This window comes from Microcaecilia unicolor, chromosome 13, assembly GCF_901765095.1.
Source record: "Microcaecilia unicolor chromosome 13, aMicUni1.1, whole genome shotgun sequence".
NCBI lineage: Eukaryota > Metazoa > Chordata > Amphibia > Gymnophiona > Siphonopidae > Microcaecilia > Microcaecilia unicolor.
This window is the reverse complement of record NC_044043.1, coordinates 72,798,760-72,820,900: the sequence shown is the minus strand read 5'-3', so window position 1 is coordinate 72,820,900 and position 22,141 is coordinate 72,798,760. Positions and strand designations below refer to the sequence as shown.

The 22,141-nt window shown below is 45.5% G+C and overlaps 1 long non-coding RNA gene across 1 annotated transcript; it reads right to left on the bottom strand.

Moving 5' to 3' along the window:
* Positions 1–1,335: 1,335 nt before the first annotated feature.
* LOC115482357 lies at positions 1,336–20,590 on the bottom strand. Its single transcript, XR_003944083.1, has 3 exons — positions 20,517–20,590; positions 20,014–20,018; positions 1,336–1,347 (listed from the first exon to the last, which is right to left on the bottom strand). It is a non-coding gene; the product is annotated as an uncharacterized LOC115482357 (long non-coding RNA).
* Positions 20,591–22,141: the final 1,551 nt, after the last annotated feature.

The window sequence follows — 22,141 nt, the reverse complement described above, 5'->3', positions numbered from 1 at the left end:
CACCCTTTTAACCCCAGTGGTATCATTGTCCTGTATCTCCACTGACATAGCTTTTGGGCAGGATTCTGGTGTGTTCTGGCACAGGTCTCTGAGTCCAGAGCCCAAAGTGTAGTGGGGGGCACATTTTGATTCGCTTCTCCAGATACGAGCATTCACGCATTCGCTGCCTGGTTGTCCAACCGGCATCTGAAACTGAACATGGCAAAGACTGAGCTCCTTGTCTTTCCACCCAAACCCTCTTCTCCTCTTCTCCCACTTTCCGTCTCTGTTGACAACGCCCTCATCCTCCCCGTCTCTTCAGCCCGCAATCTCGGAGTCATTTTTGACTCCTCCCTCTCCTTCTCTGCCCATATCCAGCAGACAGCTAAGACCTGTCGATTCTTCCTCTATAATATTAGCAAAATTCGCCCATTCCTCTCTGAACAGACCACCCGAACCCTCGTCCACTCGCTCATTACCTCTCGTCTTGACTATTGCAACCTTCTCTTCGCTGGCCTCCCGCTTAGCCACCTATCCCCCCTTCAATCTGTCCAAAATTCCGCCGCACATCTTATCTACTGTGTGAACCGATACTCTCATATCACCCCTCTCCTCAAGTCGCTTCACTGGCTCCCGATCCGCTACCGTATACAGTTCAAGCTTCTCCTATTGACCTTCAAGTGCACTCAATCTGCAGCCCCCCATTACCTCTCTACCCTCCTCTCCCCGTATGTTCCCACCCATAACCTCCGCTCTCAGAACAAATCACTCCTATCTGTACCCTTCTCCACCACCGCTAACTCCAGACTCCGCCCCTTCTGTGAATGCCTATATGTGAATGCCAGGAGCCTAAGAAATAAGATGGGGGAGTTAGAATATATTGCACTAAATGAAAAATTAGATATAATAGGCATCTCTGAGACCTGGTGGAAGGAGGATAACCAGTGGGACACTGTCATACTGGGGTACAAATTATATCGTAGTGATAGGGTGAATCGGATTGGTGGAGGGGTAGCATTGTATATTAACGAGAGCCTTGAATCAAATAGATTGAAAATTCTGCAGGAAGCAAAACACTCCTTGGAATCACTGTGGATTGAAATTCCATGTGCAAAGGGGAAAAGGATAGTGATAGGAGTGTACTACCGTCCGCCTGGCCAGGACGAACAGACGGATGCGGAAATGTTAAAGGAAATCAGGGACGCAAACAAACTGGGCAACACAATAATAATGGGGGATTTAATTACCCCGCATATAGACTGGGGTAATGTAACATCTGTACACGCAAGGGACATAAGATTTCTTGATGAAATCAAGGACAGCTTCATGGAACAGCTAGTTCAGGAGCCGACAAGAGAAGGAAAAATACTAGACTTAGTCCTTAGTGGTGCTCATGATCTAGTGCAGGGGGTAACGATACGAGGGCCGCTTGATAACAGTGATCATAATATGATCGGTTTTGATATTGGCATTGAAGGAAGTGAAACTAGGAAATCAAGTACGCTAGCGTTTAACTATAGAAAAGGTGATTACGACAAAATGAGAAAAATGGTGAAAAAAGACTGATAGGAGCAGCTCGCAGAGTAAAAAACTTGCATCAGGCGTGGATGCTGTTTAAAAACACCATCCTGGAGGTTCAGGACAAATATATTCCACGTATTAGAAAAAAGGGAAAAAAGACTAAACGTCAGCCGGCGTGGCTAAACAGTAAGATAAAGGAAATCATTAGAGCCAAAAAACAATCCTTCAGAAAGTGGAGAAGAGAACCAACTGAAAGTAACAGGATAGATCATAAGGAATGCCAAGCCAAATGCAAAGCGGAGATAAGGAGGGCAAAAAAGGACTTTGAGAAGAAATTAGCGTTGGAAGCAAAAATACATAGTAAAAACTTTTTTAGATACATTAAAGCAGGAAACCGGCCAAAGAGTCGGTTGGGCCGCTGGACGAAAATGGTGTTAAAGGGGCGATCAAGGAGGACAAAGCCGTAGCGGAGAAATTAAATGAATTCTTTGCTTCGGTCTTCACCGAGGAGGATTTGGGGGGGACACCGGTGCCGGAAAGAATATTTGAAGCGGGGGAGTCGGAGAAACTAAACAAATTCTCTGTAACCTTGGAGGATGTAATGGGTCAGTTCAGCAAGCTGAAGAGTAGTAAATCACCGGGACCTGATGGTATTCATCCCAGAGTATTAACAGAACTAAAAAATGAACTTGCGGAGCTACTGTTAGAAATATGCAATCTGTCCCTAAAATCGAGTGTAATACCGGAAGACTGGAGGGTAGCCAATGTTACTCCGATTTTTAAGAAAGGTTCCAGAGGAGATCCGGGAAATTATAGACCGGTGAGTCTGACGTCGGTGCCGGGCAAGATGGTGGAGGCTATTATTAAGAATAAAATTGCAGAGCATATACAAAAACATGGACTGATGAGACAAAGTCAGCACGGATTTAGTGAAGGGAAGTCTTGCCTCACCAATCTAATGCATTTTTTTGAGGGGGTAAGCAAACATGTGGACAATGGGGAGCCGGTTGATATTGTATATCTGGATTTTCAGAAGGCGTTTGACAAAGTGCCGCACGAAAGACTCCTGAAGAAATTGCAGAGTCATGGAATCGGAGGTAGGGTATTATTATGGATTAAGAACTGGTTGAAAGATAGGAAGCAGAGAGTAGGATTGCGTGGCCAGTATTCTCAGTGGAGGAGGGTAGTTAGTGGGGTCCCGCAGGGGTCTGTGCTGGGTCCGTTGCTTTTTAATGTATTTATAAATGACCTAGAGATGGGAATAACTAGTGAGGTAATTAAATTCGCCGATGACACAAAATTATTCAGGGTCGTCAAGTCGCAGGAGGAATGTGAACGATTACAGGAGGACCTTGCGAGACTGGGAGAATGGGCGTGCAAGTGGCAGATGAAGTTCAATGTTGACAAGTGCAAAGTGATGCATGTGGGTAAGAGGAACCCGAATTATAGCTACGTCTTGCAAGGTTCCGCGTTAGGAGTTACGGATCAAGAAAGGGATCTGGGTGTCGTCGTCGATGATACGCTGAAACCTTCTGCTCAGTGTGCTGCTGCGGCTAGGAAAGCGAATAGAATGTTGGGTGTTATTAAGAAGGGTATGGAGTCCAGGTGTGCGGATGTTATAATGCCGTTGTATCGCTCCATGGTGCGACCGCACCTGGAGTATTGTGTTCAGTACTGGTCTCCGTATCTCAAAAAAGATATAGTAGAATTGGAAAAGGTACAGCGAAGGGCGACGAAAATGATAGTGGGGATGGGACGACTTTCCTATGAAGAGAGGCTGAGAAGGCTAGGGCTTTTCAGCTTGGAGAAGAGACGGCTGAGGGGAGATATGATAGAAGTGTATAAAATAATGAGTGGAATGGATCGGGTGGATGTGAAGCGACTGTTCACGCTATCCAAAAATACTAGGACTAGAGGGCATGAGTTGAAGCTACAGTGTGGTAAATTTAAAACGAATCGGAGAAAATTTTTCTTCACCCAACGTGTAATTAGACTCTGGAATTCATTGCCGGAGAACGTGGTACGGGCGGTTAGCTTGACGGAGTTTAAAAAGGGGTTAGATAGATTCCTAAAGGACAAGTCCATAGACCGCTATTAAATGGACTGGAAAAATTCCTCATTTTTAGGTATAACTTGTCTGGAATGTTTTTACGTTTGGGGAGCGTGCCAGGTGCCCTTGACCTGGATTGGCCACTGTCGGTGACAGGATGCTGGGCTAGATGGACCTTTGGTCTTTCCCAGTATGGCACTACTTATGTACTTATGTACTTATGTACTTCTGCCTCGCATCACCTTATGCCTGGAACAGACTTCCCGAGCCCATACGCCATGCACCCTCCCTGACCATTTTGAAGTCCTTACTCAAAGCCCATCTCTTCTTCCTTGCTTTTGGCGCCTAACCACCTTCCCCATTCATGATACCTACACTTACTACATAGTTTGTTACCTTTAGATTGTAAGCTCTCTTGAGCAGGGACTGTCCTTCCCCATGTTTAAACTTGTGCAGCGCTGCGTAACCCTGGCAGCGCTACAGAAATGCTAAGTAGTAGTAGTAGTAGAGAAGAGCAGGGCAGGCAATGCGGCAGAGACCAGTGCTGGACAAATGCTTCAGCTGGCAGGGGTCCCCAACCCCTGCCAGCCGAACCAGGGGCCCAAGCCCCCATAGCTATGCCACTGGTTTAATCTACATGGTGCCCTCTAACAACACAGCTGCTCCAAACTCATTGTTACTTAAGTGCAAATGAGGAGACTTATCTCATCCATGAAGGGCGTTTCAGTCCTGAGCATTACTCATAATACAGGATCAAATCCCTATGAATGGAGTTCTGGAGTCAAGTCCAGTATTAAGTGGCATGGCAATCAAATTCCTATGGAAGCTACAGTATGAGGATGTTTGCAGCATACACTTACTATGGTGACAAACAACAAACTTAGATTACTTTAAAACAAAATAAGTTTTGACAATAAATAAATAAAAAGGTTAATATAATGTTTTTGCATGTTGCAGTTGAAGTATAGTGCACTAATGAACTGGGGAAAAAAAAGGCAGAGCAAGAATTCACAGGGAGAGAATTTGAATTCCTGATGCAAAAGTATATTAGCTTACCATAAATATTTATATTTCACCTCTCTAAACACCCCAAATGAATATTATCCTGTGAAAATAGTCTATTACATGAAAATAAAAAGGCATGTATTAAACATGACATTAGTAAGAACCAACTGCACTGAGCAGACTCAAGAGGAAAACAAAATCTAACAATTATCTTAATTGTTTTGTTCCCAGCTCATTTACAATACAAAACCCCACTGGTACCATTGTGGTATCAGTCTCCTGGATACAATGGCCTTTCATTTCAGGAGCATTAGGTCCACAGGCATCAGCATTCCAGAGCCCAGAGCACACAGGACTAGTATCCCTAGTCCACTGACCTAGCACGCAGGAAATCTTTCTAAATAAGCAAGAGAAGTGTTTCTAAACTGTTGGTAGACACACTAAGATCTGTGTGATCTCGGCAGCTCCACCTACTTGCTCTATTAGTGTGGTATAGAAACAAAGATATACCACAGAACTTTCCCTTCAAGCACTGGTGTTTTGATTGATCTGTAATATTACCAGCTGGGATGTATTGCACATATATTTCCTGCATTTAAAACTGAATAGACAGATTGCTGCAAGAAGCCAACTGTGGCGCCAAAATGATGAAAATACGAGTCAGACTTCCCAGGGGTAAGAGGCTGCATAACAATAAAAAATAAAGGACAAACAGAGAGTGGAGGAGTGGCTTAGTGGTTAGGGTGGTGGAACTGAGGAACTGAGTTCCATTCCCACTTCAGGCACAGCTCCTTGTGACTCTGGGCAAGTCACTTAACCCTCCATTGCCCCATGTAAGCCGCATTGAGCCTGCCATGAGTGGGAAAGCGCAGGGTACAAATGTAACAAAAATAAAATAGATACTATTGGAGATTCTACATGGAATGTTGCTACTATTTGAGATTCTACATGGAATGTTGCTATTCCACTAGCAACATTCCATGTAGAAGGCTGCGCAGGCTTCTGTTTCTGTGAGTCTGACGTCCTGCACATACGTGCAGGACGTCAGACTGACAGAAGCAGAAGCCTGCGCGATCACATTGGTGATCTGCAAGGGTCGACTTCTACATGGAATGTTGCTAGTGGAATAGCAACATTCCATGTAGAATCTCAAATAGTAGCAACAGTGGAGGAGTGGCCTAGTGGTTAGGGTGGTGGACTTTGGTCCTGCGGAACTGAGTTCGATTCCCAGCACAGGCAGCTCCTTGTGACTCTGGGCAAGTCACTTAACCCTCCATTGCCCCATGAAAGCTGCATTGAGCCTGCCATAAGTGGGAAAGCGCGGGGTACAAATGTAACAAAACAAAAAAAAAACTGTTGAAGGAATGTTTGTAAGGGAGACATTATTTCCAAAAATAAGAGTAGCAACAACTACTCCAATTATTGTTAAACAGGAAAGGAAGATTAAAGACAGTTAAATCGTTCTGGAACATTCTCAGTATTTAAGCGACAGTTTTCAGTCAGTTTTCTCTGCATATCTTTATCAGTGCTGGCTCTCTTTCAGCCAAGGACTTGAGTAGAGGAGTGTGGTAGCCGTGTTAATCCACTCTTAAGGTTCAAACAAAATAAAACATGGAAAAGAAAATAAGATGATACCTTTTTTTATTGGACATAACTTAATACATTTCTTGATTAGCTTTCGAAGGTTGCCCTTCTTCCTCAGATCGGAAAAAAGCAAATGTGCTAGCTGACAGTGTATATAAGTGAAAACATTCAAGCATTACTATGACAGTCTGACAGGGTGGGAGGATGGGGGTGGGTAGGAGGTACGCATGGGGACATCAAAGCATATCATTGATATTCTAACAGGATGGGTGTGGATAGGTGAGGGGTGGCAAGCCAAGGACTTGAAAATTTCAGCTGGTACAGTAACTTCCCTTTGGAGCCAGGGATTATGTTGCTGAATTAAAGGGACAATGCCTCTGATTGAGTTATCTCTGAAACCTGGTTACTGATATTTTTGTCCTCTTACCATTCTGCCCTGTGCCACATTGAAATAAATATAAATACACAACATAGTAACATAGTAAATGTCACCACATAAAGACCTGCATGGTCCACCCAGTCTGCCCAACAAGCCGGCCAGAGTTGAATTTGGCACTCCGCACAGGTTTCAGTTCATGATTAAACACTTGCAAACTTAGGGGCACTTTTACTAAAGGGTTGTCGCATGGCAAATCGGAAACTACCGTCAGTCTAATGTGGCTGGTGCCAGTAGTTCTGCCCCCAGCATAGGGTATTTCCGGTGTAACCAGAAAGTTTTGTTAATTTTTACCACAGGGGGTTACCTGGCGGTGATCGAGCAGCGCCGCATGCTTCCCGATTACCACTGAGCAGGGCCACCGAGAGACTAGGCCGGGCCTGGGGCAAGGCCGCCCCGCCTCTGCTGTCGCCCCCCGTTGCTCCCCCTGCCCCTGCCGCCCCCGCCGCTGCAGTCCCCAGTCTCACCTGCCCGCCTCCACGGCTCCGGGCCCCCTGCATTCAAAGCGGCAGTCGCAGATCGCCTCTCTTCTGGTCTTCCCTCCCTGTGTCCCACCCTCGTCTGATGTAACTTCCGGTTTCCGCGAGGGTGGGACACAGGGAGGGAAGGCCCAAAGGGAGGTGATCTGCGACTGCCGCTTTGAATGCAGGGGGCCTAGAGCTGAGGAGGCAGGCAGGTGAGACTGTGGACTGCAGCGCCGGCGGCCTGACCCCGGCGCCGGGCCCCCCTTGGAGGCCCGGGCCCGGGGAATTTTGCCCCCCCCCCCCTCTGCACAGCCATTTAATTTTTCTTCGTTTTTACCTGCTGCAGTAAAAGGGGCCTCAGCACAGGCACTGCTGCTACCACAGGGCCCTTTTTACCATAGCTTAGTAAAAGGACCCCTTAATCTCTGTCTCTCCCTGCCAATTTTGGGGCACAGACTGTAGAAGTCCCCCAGGCACCAGTCAGTCCTTCTTTCAACTACTCTTCTGTCAAAGCAAACTCCAGCCTATTAACAGGTCCCAGACCGTAGAAGTCTGCCCAGCATCGGTCTTACTTCAACCACTGGAGCTGCCGTCAAAACTCACTCCAGCTATGGGGTATTTAAGTTTTTAGGATCCTCTGTGTTTATCCAGTGCATTATTGAATTTCACCGCTGTTTTTGTCTTCACTACTTCCCCAGGAGGGCATTCCAGGTGTCCACCACCCTTTCTATGAAAAAGTATTTCCTGATGTTGCTCCAAAGTCTACCACCCTGCAACCTCAACTCATGACCTCTAGCTCTACCAGTTCCCTGTCTCAGAAAAAGATTAGTTTGCATATTAATACCCTTTAAGAATTTAAAGGTCTATATCATATCACCCTTATCCCTCCTTTCTTCTTGGGTAGGGGTTCTCAACCCAGTCCTTGGGACACACCTAGCCACTCAGATTTTCAAGGTATCCACAATGAATATGCATAAGAGATTTGCATACCACAGAGGTAGTGCATGCAAATTTATTTCATGCATATTCATTGTGGATATCCTGAAATCCTGATTGGCTGGGTGTGTTCTGAGGACTGGGTTGAGAATCCCTGCTGTAGAGTATACATATTCAGGTCATCAAGTTTCTTTTCAGACATCTTCTGGCACAAGCCCCATTTATCACTTTTGTCACTGTCCTCTGAATCGCCTCATTCGTTGTCCTTAGCGAGATACATTGACTGCCCTCTAAAGCACTTAAAATAATTAAGAACAAAAAAGTTGTTTGTGTTTTTTTTGGAAAGTCACTTAGATTAGTTCTGGGTAGAATGTGTTGTTATACTCCAACTTCCAACGTGCAGAAAATGAGGCTCTAGGTCAGGGGTGGGCAACCTCGTAACCCATCGGGTTTTCAGGATTTTCCCAATGATATGCATGAAATCTATTTGCACACACTGCCTCCACGACTTCCCTTGCCTTCAGATAGTAGGCCAGTGATTCCCAAACCTGTTTTGGGGGGAATCCCAGCCAGTCAGGTTTTCAGGATATCCACAATGAATATGTATGAGATAGATTTGCATACTAAGGAGGCAGTGCTTGCAACTCAATCTCATGCATATTCATTGTGGATATCCTGAAAGCCTGACTGGCTGGGGATCTTGCCAGGTACTTGTGACCTGGATTGGCCATTGTTGGAAACAGGATACTGGGCTTAATGGACCTTTGGTCTGTCCCAGTATGGCAACGCTTATGTTCTTATGAGGTTCTGGGAACCCCTGCAGTAGGCTAAATATAGCTGAGAGGCAACTCTTCTTCAGCATATATTTGAAGAAGTGCTATATGTGCCCCAAGCAAGGTTATCATTGCATTAGTAGAAAACCTTGAGCTAAAAATCCATAGATGCAATGGAAGAAAATAGAACATAGGATGACCTCCTTCCATTGACCTGCAGCCATCTGGTACCATAGAAGAATTTCACAATATTTGTTCAGCCATGGACTATCAAAACCACTGTGCTCTTCTGGAGGTTTCTATGTAGCTTCCATGCTCTCTGAGGTTAGTGTTATCTCTCAAGGTCATCTCCTGCCACAAACAAAGCTCACCTCCTTGGATGCACTGGAAACATCAGTCGCTAGGGTTGAGTTCTCCAGTGGGTGTTGACATGGAGCTCAGTGTATCTCTGAGGTCTCAGTTGTTTTTCTCTTAGTCATAAGATGAGGCAATTCCTCCCTTGAGAGTTGCTAACATTGTATGTGGTGGTGGTGGGGGAAGGACTATATTATTTTTTTTTTGCCTTCATTTACAAAAATATATTTAAAAAATGCATTTTTTCAACAACGAAAACACTTTAGTACATTTCCATAATGAAAAGCCATCCTAAATGCAATAGTCCCCCTTAAATAGTAGAAGTACACACTTGAAGAATACAGTCCATGTTTTTGTATTTTTACAATGAAAGATACACTGTCATTTGGGATTAATTTTGCGTGCATCCTGCCATGTTTACTGCTAATTGGAGGCGAGGGAGAGAAGAGGAGAGAGAGAAGAGTCAATCTATATTCTGACTCTTAAGCATCACTTTTACTTTGACTCAGTGAAAATAGAATAACAAAAATCTAAAACTTTAATATATAAATTGGAATAATCTAAATAATTATATACTAATTTTTGGGCTATACTTTGTTCACTTAAAACAGAAGTCACTTTTTTTTTCCTGTTGTTGTTCTAAGTCTGTTTTAATCGCAATAATGTCTTCCTGTTTTGTGTGCCACCTTTTTTTTTTTTTTAACTTGAAAGTTATACATTTACGCCAGCTGGGTGTCTCCTCTTTCCTCATTACTCTTCCCAAAGATTTCTGTGATTGTATCCAAAGACTTTGCATTACCTGCTGCTGCACAATCTGAGAGTAAACAAACCATTCACTATTTTCTTCTCTTATTTATTTATTTTTTTAGCTTGCTTCCTTTTTTGTTGAAATTTTTTTTTTTTGTTGCATTTAGCAAACAGGATAATATTTTGATGTGAATGAAAAAAAAATATATTGTTCCTAGACAACAAGAAACGACTGTTGTCAAAATATAAAAGAAAACATATACCATAAACAAAAAATGTGCCATATATAAACAGTTTCTCTTGTAAACAAAGTATCTTTTGGTGGCTTAGTCATGCTTGTGTGAGTCACAGGATCTATTCTGTACTTGTTCAATATGCAGGGACAGACTTCTCAATAGGCAGAGTCGGCAACTGCCTAGTGGCAGCTGCCCCACCACCAGAAGTCCACCCTGACTACAGGAATTGGTGATCTTGCATGACCCTGTCTTTATTGTAGCTGGCTGATTCAAATTGAGGGTTGTCAATAGAAATCAAACAAAATAAAACATGGAAAAGAAAATAAGATGATACCTTTTTTATTGGACATAACTTAATACATTTCTTGATTAGCTTTCGAAGGTTGCCCTTCTTCCTCAGATCGGAAATAAGCAAATGTGGTAGCAGATAGTATATATAAGAGAAGCATCAAAGCATTACTTTGACAGTTTGACAGAGTGGGAGGGTGGAGGTATGCATGGGGACATCAAAGTATTTCACTGATATTCTAACAGAATGGGTGTTGGTAGGTGAGAGGAGGGTAATAAACAGAGAAATACAGCTTTATGGTTTATAATGGGTTAGAAAACCCAGATCCTTATTAAGTCCTGTTTGTTGGGTGTCAAAATATTCAATCATTCTTATTTCAAAGGTCTTACGTTCCTGTATTGTTTTAAAATTAGCTTTCATGTTTTGATGTTTCTCTTATATATACTATCTGCTACCACATTTGCTTATTTCCGATCTGAGGAAGAAGGGCAACCTTCGAAAGCTAATCAAGAAATGTATTAAGTTATGTCCAATAAAAAAGGTATCATCTTATTTTCTTTTCCATGTTTTATTTTGTTTGATTTCTATTGATAACCTTTAAGAGTGGACTAACACGGCTACCACACCTCTCTACTTAAATTGAGGGTGGAAACCACTGCTGTTAAAAGCCTCCTAGTGCGTACATTATATTACGTTCTTCGCTGTGTTCTCAGATAAAGTTGCATCTTAGTGTTGCTGTCCAGAAGCTCACTGAATTGGGTCAACCAGCCACAAATGTGAAGTGTTGGAGATGAATTAAAAACAATCATTGGGGTTTTTTTTTTTTGGGGGGGGGGGGACACTATAAAGCATGGCAGCAGATGTCCTTTTCTGAGGCTTGATCCAACCTGCTGACACGATAATTCCTCCATTCACTTTAATTTAAATCCACTTGATATTTTCAACTTACGTGAGCCGGAGCAGGAGAAAAGAAATCCAGCCAGATCACTGAATGGAGAGACTCAAGATATAGTGGGGCCTAGAGAAAACAGTATCCCCCAGATTCTATAAACGGAGACTGATTTGTGCGCATAACTTGAGTAAGAAGCCTTGGATGTTAACAAACATTTAAATTTTCTGTTTTCTATTGTTTTTATTGTAAACTGCTTCATTTTGCTTGCAAGGAAAACAGTATATCACGTTTAATAAACCGTAAACCAATTATTAGTGCTCATTAGGATTTACACGCATAGCTCACTATAAGCGTATTCTATACAGTGATGCATGTAAATCGGACAGGGCAGATCTCAAAAGGCAGTGTGGCCATGGGAGCAGCATGGGCAGGTCATGGGCATTCCTAAAATTTACGTTCAGTGTTATATTTTTTTTGTTGTTACATTTGTACCCCGCGCTTTCCCACTCATGGCAGGCTCAATGCGGCTTACATATAGACTGTGGCCGATCCACTTTTACATAAGGTTTTAGTTGGCGTTAATAGCCGTGGGTAAATTTAGTTACAGGAACAGGAGCTACTTGTATTCTATAAACCATGTCTAATTTTAGGCAAGGTTTATAGAAAAGCACTAAGTGTGGTTTTTTTCAGTGCCGATTTTTTTAGGCACCATATCTAGTCCTATGTGTAGGTCACCACTGCAGCAGGCCTCAGAGAAGTCTGGTGCCCAGTGGGCAGATTTTGATGTTGTTGAAAGCCCTTAGTGTGGCGGTAACTCTGGACATCAAATCAGTCAAGAATTCAATTGGAAAAGTGGGTGCAGATTGGGGAAGGGAAGGGGGAAATGGGACTTGATATACTGCCTTTCTGAGGTTTTTGCAACTACATTCAAATTGGTTTACATATATTCAGGTACTTATTTTGTACCAGGGGCAATGGAGGGTTAAGTGAGGAGCTGCAGTGGGAATTGAACTCAGTTCCCCAGGATCAAAGTCCACTGCACTAACCACTAGGCTACTCCTCCACTCCAATGCACTGGTGCTGCTTGCTGAAAGTTTAAAGGCACTGCTAGCCACATTTAGGGCTGAGCTGCTCACAGAATGTAAGCTAAGGGAGGAAAAGAAAGCAGAAGTAGCCCATCTTACAGCTACCCTGAAAGAGACCTAAGACTTAAATGAGACCCAGTTAGCAAAGCTGCAGTCCACACATGAGCAGGAGATAAGGGACCTCACAGACAAGTTGCAACAAGACCAGAAGCAGAGGGTAACCCTAGTTAAAGCTGAGTTCCAAGATGCTCACCAAGAATGGCAAAAAGAGCAGGAGGCCTTAAAGGAAAGTTTAAGGGAACAGCAAGCCTTGGCTCTTCTCCAGAAGCAAAGAGAGAATAAGCTTGTCACCTCTGTAAGGGCAGAATTGGAAGAAGCCAGGCAGGAGGTGAAGCAAAAGGAAGTAGAGTTGGCCAAGATGGAGGAAATTATTAAGGAGATGGGCAAACAACTGCAAACAACCATAGGAGAGCTGAAGGGGAGTTTGACCCAGGTAAAAGCTTGGCTGGGAGAATTAAAGGGCCAACAGGAAATCCAGCTGAGGGAAGTACAGCGGGGGAATGCTAAAGCTGTGGCAGAGTTAACCGTAGCATTGCAGCAGACCCAAGCTGAGGTCAGGGACCTGGCAAAGCTTAATGGGGAGAAGGTAGTCCAAATAGAAGACCTGCACAAGGTATATACCCGCAGGACAGAGGGGTTATTTGCGGAAATGCAGGAAGCCTGGGGAAGGGTTGGATACCTGACCCAGAGTAAACTGGAGTTGGAAACTCGGATAAACGAGTTACAACAGGTTCAAGCTTAGGTGGCAGCTGAGTGGGCTGTAGAGAAACAGCAGGCCAGGGAAACCACAAAAAGGGCAGAAAGATGCAGGGAAGCCCTGGAAAAGAAGTGTAGGGTGTTGACCCTAGCAGTAGATGTCCTCTTCCAGAAAGGCTTAAGGGAAAGGAGCACCCAAGAGGGGTTAAGATAAGTAAAAGCCTATCCATGGGTAGGAGTCAGGACAGGGAGAATCAGGAGGGCCCTGTCAAAACCACAGAGAGGTGGTGTAAGGTTTAAAGGGTTTGAGAGACCCCGGAAGGGCAAGCAGAAAAGGAAAAAGGCTGCCCAAGGGAGGGAAAGGCTCAGACCTCAGAAGAAAGGGTGGATCCTAGGTCCCAGATGCTGCACTTTAGAGTCGGGTAAAGAAAGAGTTCCCGAGTGTGGGACACGGGCTCAAGGGGGGTGCCAGGAGGACGCTAGATCACCCAGAGGATGGGGGGAGTCCTATACCAAAAGTGGATATCCTATACCAAAAGGGAAGGATAGGAGATGCCTAAAAGTCCCAGGGAAAAGGAGACTTAGGACCCTCTACCCAAACCACAAATACCAATCAGGGCCTAGTAGGCGAAGTACCTCCCATGGTTGTAGAAAGGAGAAGGGTAGGACTAGAAATTCCCCTGATGTTATACAAAAATTAGGTGTTAGGAAAGTACATAGTTGCTAAAGGTAGGTAGAAATGGATTAGGAAAGTGGGAGAAGAAATTAGACGCCGAGGCCTAGGCAGACATAAAAAGAAAGGACAAAGGCTCCTTGAGTTTCTAGGGGTTACTGAGGAAGGTCCCCTAGAGAGGATCAGAGCCTTTGTGTTACGGTGAACTACAGGTTATAATGCCTTCTTGAGAATCCCTATCTTTGCTGAAAAGGGGAAAGAACCCTCTTAAGAGAGAGGGTGAAGAATGAAACTGACCCAGAGATAAGTTAAGGGAGTAAAGAATTGCTGCTCAAAGGAGAAGAGACTAAAATGTTTGAGGGAGCAGCAATATCTTAAAGGTGGGGGTATGTGATAAACACAGGACTGCCCTACCCTGAGTAGGCCACCAGAGGGCGCTCTCCTACAGAAAAGATTCAAAAATGCCATAATATGGTCCCTAGAGGGAACTCCAAGGGGACACCAGGGTAATGACCTGAAGGGGCCACTAGAGGGAGCTCCAGCTAAGGCCTGAAGATGGGGACCAGGGAGGACCCACAGCAGAGGATTCCTCTTTAAGAGAACAGGCACACAGAAGGTTCTGGACTCTTCCAGAACTAAGAGGAGGAGCCCAGAAAGGGTGTGGTGGGCTATTAGCAGCGTGAGAGAGAGAAAAAAAAACACATGCACCAGCACCTCCAGAGGAGCTAGAGAAGAGGAATTGGGGGATGGAACTGCCTGAAGCGAGAGTCCTGTTGAAGGAGATCGCCCTTAAAACCAAAAAGGTACTTACCTGGCTATGGTAGTAATGGAACTGAGTATTATTTGAAGTTGACTAACAGCCGTGAGATGGAGGACAGGACTGTAAATTTAAAGTGAGTGTGAAAGTCTTGTCCAGGGGAGGAGGCTGTTTTAAACTGAGACCAGGTCTCCCAAATAAGTGAGCTCAGTGGAGAAGAAACTAGTTGAATGATTTGGTGGAAAGAAGTTGTGGCCCACAAGATTGGATCAGGGATGCTATAGAGTGGATTTGCATCTGCTGATTAATTTACATATCTGGCATAGCTGAGAAACCAGGATTAAATTCCCAAGGAAGGTATCAGGGGGCACATCAGGTGTACCAGAAAGATGATCTGTTACCTGAGGATACATCAGAGAAGGAGTCTAAGAAGGGATGATAAATGAGGAACAGTCACCCTGAGTGAAAGAGGAGCCCCAAACATTGAGCCTAGGATTACAGGGTACCATAGAGGAGCCTTGTATTTCTCAGAAGCAAATCACTAGCAAGCTTTGGTTAGAGGCTGCTGATGCTGGACAGGAGCCACAAGAAGATCCTTAACACATGAGTACTCTTGGGGGGTTACAATATTCATTGTGGATATCCTGAAAACCTGACTGGCAAGGCGGTGCTCAAGGACCAACTTGGGAAACACTGATTTATGTGATAGGAGAAGCTGCTGTCTGCAGCACTTAACCAGGCAGTGCCACTGAATATTGACAATAATTAGCCATTTTGGTGTCAGGCTGTGTAAAGGTGGAGTCAGTCAGGGAACAGCCAGCAACTATGTGGGTGTTGGCAATATTCAGCTAAGCAAGTATATAGGACCACACAAAAAGCAGTCCTAACTATGCCCCCTTTAGTTATGCGGGTGGTGGCAGCGAATATCAGCCAGTACCAGCATAACTTCCAAGTACCGGCCTGAAGTGTGCCAATCCCACTTCTCCAGCACATCAAGAATCCCCTTTCCAACACCCCTCACTCCAACCCTTCCAGAACATTAAGAAGCCTCCTCCAGAACATTAAGAACTCCCCCCTCCAGAGCATCAAGAAGCCTCCTTTACAACCCCCTCCCTCCCTTCCTCCAACCCTGGAACATGAACAACACCTCCTTCTGATCCCCCTCCCTTCCTCCCTCCCAACCCCAGGAATGTCAAGAACCCCCTCTCCCAAATCCCCTCAGGCCTGATCCCTGGCAATCTAGTGAGGAATGAGCAGAATGGCCACTCACTTCTACCCTTCATGTTTGTCCCTTCAAAATGGCTTCCACGACCTCTAGCATTTAAAAAGACACTGACCACTGTGAACTGAACATTGACTGGTACATTTGTTTTTGAGACTGATAAGAACATTTTGAAACTTTTCTTTTGATCTAGGAATATGTTGTTTATGGGACAGAAGATTTGTTTTTGCTTCCCCCCCCCCACCAGATTTTTGTTGGGCAACCCAGAACAGACAGCATCTGTTTTTGAAAATTCGATCTAAAGTACTAGCCCAAGGAGGTGATCTTTTTCCCTGCACTATCCAGCCACATCATTGATTGATTGATTGATTTAATTTCTTATATTCCATCTGTAAGCCCAAAAGCTAGGTGAAATTTGGACTAAACTATTAATTTTCTTTCCTTGAGTCCTGCCAGACCAATCCAGATGAGTGAGTTATGTCTCCCTGCCAGCAGATAGAGCCACAGAAAAATTGCTCAGAACTAACTTCCCCTTATGGGGGGTGGGGGCTGGTGCTGCCTGCAGTTCTTCAGTATCCTATGTCAAAGCTAATGCAACACCAAAGCCCAACCTGATGCAATGAAACACTAACCTAGAAATGAGATAATTCAATACAAGGGTATAACCCTCTTTGGGGTGGGCTACAACATACTCACTGTTAGCCAGCAAGGCAGCTGAGGTAGTAGAAAGACTCGATCTAAATTTCATTTTCCTCTTACCAATTATGACAAAAATATTTCCTGGCCTGTGTCCCAAAGTGGCACCAAAGGGTCGTTATCCCTTTGGTTACGCATCCCTTTGGTCATGTGGCCATGGGCTTACAGCTGCACAGTAGAAAAGTTTGTTTATAAAGGCCAGTCAGATAGATGATGTCAACAGCAAGGGCAGAGTCATTTCTAGGAAGTTACACTCCTTCATGCCCCATGGTCTAGTTAAGGCCTCCTCTGCTAAGCTTCCACTTCTTTCCAGGGCTGCCGAGAGACTAGGCCGGGCCCGGGGCAAGGGCGCCCCCACCTCTGCCCCTCCGTCGCTCCCCCCGCCCCCACCGCTGCAGTCCCCGGTCTCACCTGCCTGCCTCCACGGCTCCGGGCCCCCTGAATTCAAAGCGGCAGTCGCAGATCGCCTCTCTTCTGGCCTTCCCTCCTTGTGTCCCACCCTCATCTGATGTAACTTCCAGTTTCCGTGAGGGCGGGACACAGGGAAGGAAGGCCAGAAGAGAGGCGATCTGCAACTGCCGGTTCAAATGCAGGGGGCCTGGAGCCGAGGAGGCAGGCAGGTGAGACCGGGGTCTGCAGCGCCGGCGGCCTGACCCCGGCGCCGGAAGTTTGTCCCCCTTGCCCCCCCTCCGTCACGGCAGCCCTGCCTCTTGCATACCACTGGCCCACAAATCTGGTTCCATCTTTTCGCTGCTTTGAGCACTTCCTCGTCCTAATCTGTGTCCCTGCATGGAAGGAACCACAGCTTGACCTTGGCAATGTTTGGGGCAAGAGAAAGAGGAGCTAAATAGTTTGGCAGACAGAGAGAGATTGCCTTCTCAGAAGGGAGTACAGCCTCAGTGGGTAGGTTGTTTGACAGGGAGAAGCTGGTGAGCCTTATTTTCTACAGCTTGATCTCCTGGCAGTTCTTAGATGGCCATGAGCGACAATAATCATTAGGGTGATCCTGTTTTCCTGGTTGGTTGTAGCCCACTCTCCCACTCTACAAGCGCTTCCTGCTGCATCTGATAGCTAGAGATGGTATCTTCTCAGGTTGAGTCACCTGATTCTAGTGTTAAGGTGGCCAAGGAGGGTTTTATATTCCTTTCCTACTGAAGATGTGGACCACCTAGGTGGTTTGCTCCTGTCTTGTAAAACGATGATCAGAGGGAAGCACAACATTCAGGGTCCTCTATGGTACAAAGATTTGAATTTGTTTTAACATTTTTTAAAATCTTTAGTCTCTCTCTTTCCATGGAGAACTGGAGGAAAAAAATATTATCTAGCAATGCTTAACACCATTACCCCCACCCATTTCTTTACTTCCAACATACACTTAAATAATCTTATTGAGATCTAGGAAGGATCTTAATTGGACCAGGAGAATCGCAAACTAGAAACACACTCTGTGCGGCATGCCCTCAAGTGCTTCCGTCATGCTTCCACCCTGTCCACCTGCATCAAGGAAGCCAATGAACAGGGTACAATTTTGATGCCCCAGCTTCCCTTGTACTCTCTGCAGACACATCAGTTGCACATAGCTAGCTACAGCCCTGTTTCAGGCTTATTGATTACTAGTAAAAAAGGCCCGTTTCTGACATAAATGAAACAGGCGCTAGCAAGGTTTTCCTCGGAGTGTGTATGTTTGGGAGAGTGTATGTGAGAGTGACTGTTTGAGAGTCAGAGTGAAAGTGTGAGTTTGTGTGTGTGAGAGAGAGAGTGAGTCTGGGTGTGAGTGTGTTTGTGAGAGAGTGTGTGTGTGAGAATGTGTGTGTGCAAGTGTGTATGTTAGACACAGTGTGAGAGAGAGTGTGTGTGTGTGGGCGAGAGAGAGAGTGTGTGTGAGACACAGATTCTCTGTGAGAGTGAGTGTATGAGACCAAGCGAGTGTGTGAGTGACTGTGTGGCACATAGAGTGTGAATATGATACAGTGTGAGACAGAGTGTGTGAGAGTGAGAGTCAGAAAGACATTGTATATGAGAGAGTGTGAGCCCTGCCCTCCCAATCCATGCCCATCTGTCACCTGTCCCCTCCATTCATCCCTATCCAGCAATTCCCCTCTCTCCCTGAGCCCTGCCCTGCAATCCATATCCATCCATGCCCATCTGTCCCCTCCATTCATCCCTATCCAGCAATTCCTCTCTCTCCCTGAGCCCTGCCCTCCCAATCCATGCTCATCCATGCTCCTCTGTCCCCTGCCCCCTCCATTCATCCCTTTCCAGCAATTCCCCTCTCTCCCTGAGCCCTGCCCTCCCAATCCATGCCCATCCATGCTCCTCTGTCACCTGCTCCCTCCATTCATCCCTATCCAGCAATTCCCATCTCTCCCTGAGCCCTGCCCTGCAATCCATATCCATCCATGCCCATCTGTCCCCTCCATTCATCCCTATCCAGCAATTCCCCTCTCTCCCTGAGCCCTGCCCTCCCAATCCATGCCCATCCATGCTCCTCTGTCCCCTGCCGCCTCCATTCATCCTTTTCCAGCAAGTCCCCTCTCTCCCTTCCATGACCCCCCCTCGCATCCATGCTCCTCTCTCTCCCATATCCCAGCCTGGCCCGCCCTCTTCTCCCCCCCCTTCGCATCCATGCCCCCCCTTCGCATCCATGCTCCCCCCCCTTCGCATCCATGCTGTCGTTTCTCCCCTGCCCTCCCGCTCCCATTGTTCAACTTTACTGCCCATTCTCTTCTCTCTCCCCTATTTCTATTTTTTTTTTCTTCTTTTTAAATTTACCTCCGTGGCGGTTCCGGCAGCGCAGCGTCAGGGAAGGAGGCGGCGCTCCCGACGTCTCCAGCCTTTCCTTCGCTGTGTTCCGCCTTCTTCTGACGTCAAGGATGACGTCAGAAGAAGGCGGAACACAGTGAAGGGAAGGCTGGAGACGTCGGGAGCGCCACCTCCTTCCCTTACGCTGCGCTGCTGGATTTGTTTGTTTTTGTTTCCGCCCTCGACATCATGACGTTTGACGCGAGGGCGGGGCAGAGACGGCTGGGTGGCAGTGTTGCCAGGTGGGCGGTTTTACCGCCCAATTGGGCGGTTTTCCGCGACCCGCCGCGGGAAACTTTTGCCCGCGGCGGGTTGCGGTTTTTTGGGCTGCTTTTTGGGCTTCAGGGCGGTTTTTTGGGCGGCTTTTTCGGCCGCGGGGGGCGGGGTTAGTGACGTTTTTGGGCGGGGTTAGTGACATTTTGGGCGGGGTTAGTGATGTTTTGGGCGGGGCCGATGACGGGGGAGGCGGGGCCGATGACGGGGGAGGTGGGGGCGGGGTTGATGACGGCAGGGGTGATGACGCGGGGGTGGGGGTGTCAGGGGCGGGGTTTGAGTTTGGGCGGGTTTTGGGCGGTTTTTATGCTGGATTGGGTGGGAAAAAAATTTTCCACCTGGCAACACTGCTGGGTGGCTTCACACCACGAACGCCACGAACCCTACAGGCAGCCAGGGAGTGACGTCAGATGGCTTCAGAACGTTGTCCTCATTAGAACGTTCACGGTGCGTTTTATTATATTAGATAATATCTTCTTCCACAATTCCTTTATATAGTGGGCTTGATAGAGTGTGTTTATTTGCTTTTTGACATTGCTATTTTTTCATGACCTTTTTCTATTTTCTTTTGGACACTTCTTTACTTTGCAGGTTTTTCTTGTATGTATGTGGACATTTGATAAAAAAAAGAGAAATATGAGCAACTTGGTATTGGTAGATGTGAGGAGGTTACAGAACCTTTGGAAACAGATTATACTATTTTTCTGCTGCCAACCAGACATATTCTAGGACAGATATGTAGTGAGTAAGACTGTATAATTTATACCACACTCATTAGTGCCTGATTGGGTTGATTACTGTCTCTGATCATATGCTACTCTATCGTTGCCTTCGAGTGGATGCGAGAAGGGGTAAACACTCCGATGGTGATTAAATGAATCCTTGCTCCATGATAAGAAAGTACATAGGAGGGTGGAGGAGAAACTGGCAAAGTATTTTGATTTTAATGATCAAGCTGGGATTGACATAAATGTGCTGTGGGTGACATATGAAAGCACTTTTCTAAAACTCACTCAGTCCATCAGCAGCAGTTTTGAGAAAAATAGGTAGTGGCTTTTGGACTGAGTTTTGCATAGAATATTCAACACAAATTAATTTAAAATACTATGAAGTGAGTCTTGGCACAGGAATAAGTTACAGTAAGGGAATCTTGCCTTGATGAACAAAATTAATTGCATAACTCCAAAACTGACCAAAAAAATGGACTGAGTTTTGAAAAAGTGCCCTTCATATTGTATCTATTGCCACTTACAGAAAAAGGATAAAGGAGCAGAAAGTGTGAGAATTGGAGGCTGAGCTCAAAGTTCTGGAGGGGAGATATAAGAGAGAAGAAGAGGAACTATTTCAGGAATTGTGTGGGAAGAGAGCATAGTTTAAACGGAATGTTGCATTATAAAGTTAAAATACTTGATGAAGGAGACCTGGCAGTTATATTTTGAAAATGTTAAATAGGCCAGAAGGGCTGTTAGTGGTTACATAGTAACATAGTAGATGACGGCAGAAAAAGACCTGCATGGTCCATCTAGTCTGCCCAAGATAAACTCATATCTTGAATTTGTACCTGTCTTTTTCAGGGCACAGACCGTATAAGTCTGCCCAGCAGTATTTCCTGCCTCCCAACCACCAGTCCCGTCTCCCATCACCGGCTCTGGTACAGACCGTATAAGTCTGCCCTCCCCTATCCTAGCCTCCCAACCACCAACCCCTCTTCCCCCCAGCTGTTCAGTTAAAGGGTCAACAATAAAGAGAACGAGCAGTAATAAAAAGAGATGGACAAGGCTTATGTTTTTGTCATGGGGTACATGTCCCATAATAGGAAGAAAAGGTAAGCCTGGCTTGGAAGACAACTTGGGTATAGTACCTCCCTCAGACAGTTAGGGTGAACATCAGGGAGCCTGCTCAGGTGGTAATAGCCGAACAGGGACAGCTAGCTTGGTGGTAGCAGGCTAAGATGAAACTCATTCTAAAGTTGTTGAGACCATTCCCTGAACCAAAGAGAATTGAGAAGTGGAACTGAAAGACTAATGTACATATGATTTGCATAATTCAACTGACTTGTTCTTTGGACCCTGTTAAAAGCCAGGAAGTCTACGATAGTCAAGTGGGAATGTTCCAGACAGCATAGGACCAGGAGTGGGGGTGGAGTAGGGAGGATCCTGGGACTCAGGAAGGGAGCCCTGATTAGGACCTAACAGCCAGAGCAGAAAGCCCAGAAGAGTCTTTCTTTAGGGAGGGGGGAAGATGTGATGGATGTACCACTCCTATTTTTCATTCCTTTTTATGTATACCAGTCACTTATACTCCTTATTCTAACTTACTCCTTCTCTTCTCTTTTATAAAACTGGGTTAGCTGCTGTAGATCAAGATTTCTATTGTTTTCTTAAATTCACTGATTTTAAATTCCTTGTTCTACCCCCATCTACATAAGACACAAAATATAGATACTCGTTTCTGGTATCTTGATATATATATATGTGCACTACCAAAACCAGGATCACTGCTACCTATACAAAAAATACTTCAATATATCATGTGTTACTGCCATCCCTCAGATTGCTTTTGACTCGTAACCACTCACCTCCACCTACCCTCCTCTCTTCCTTCCCGTTCA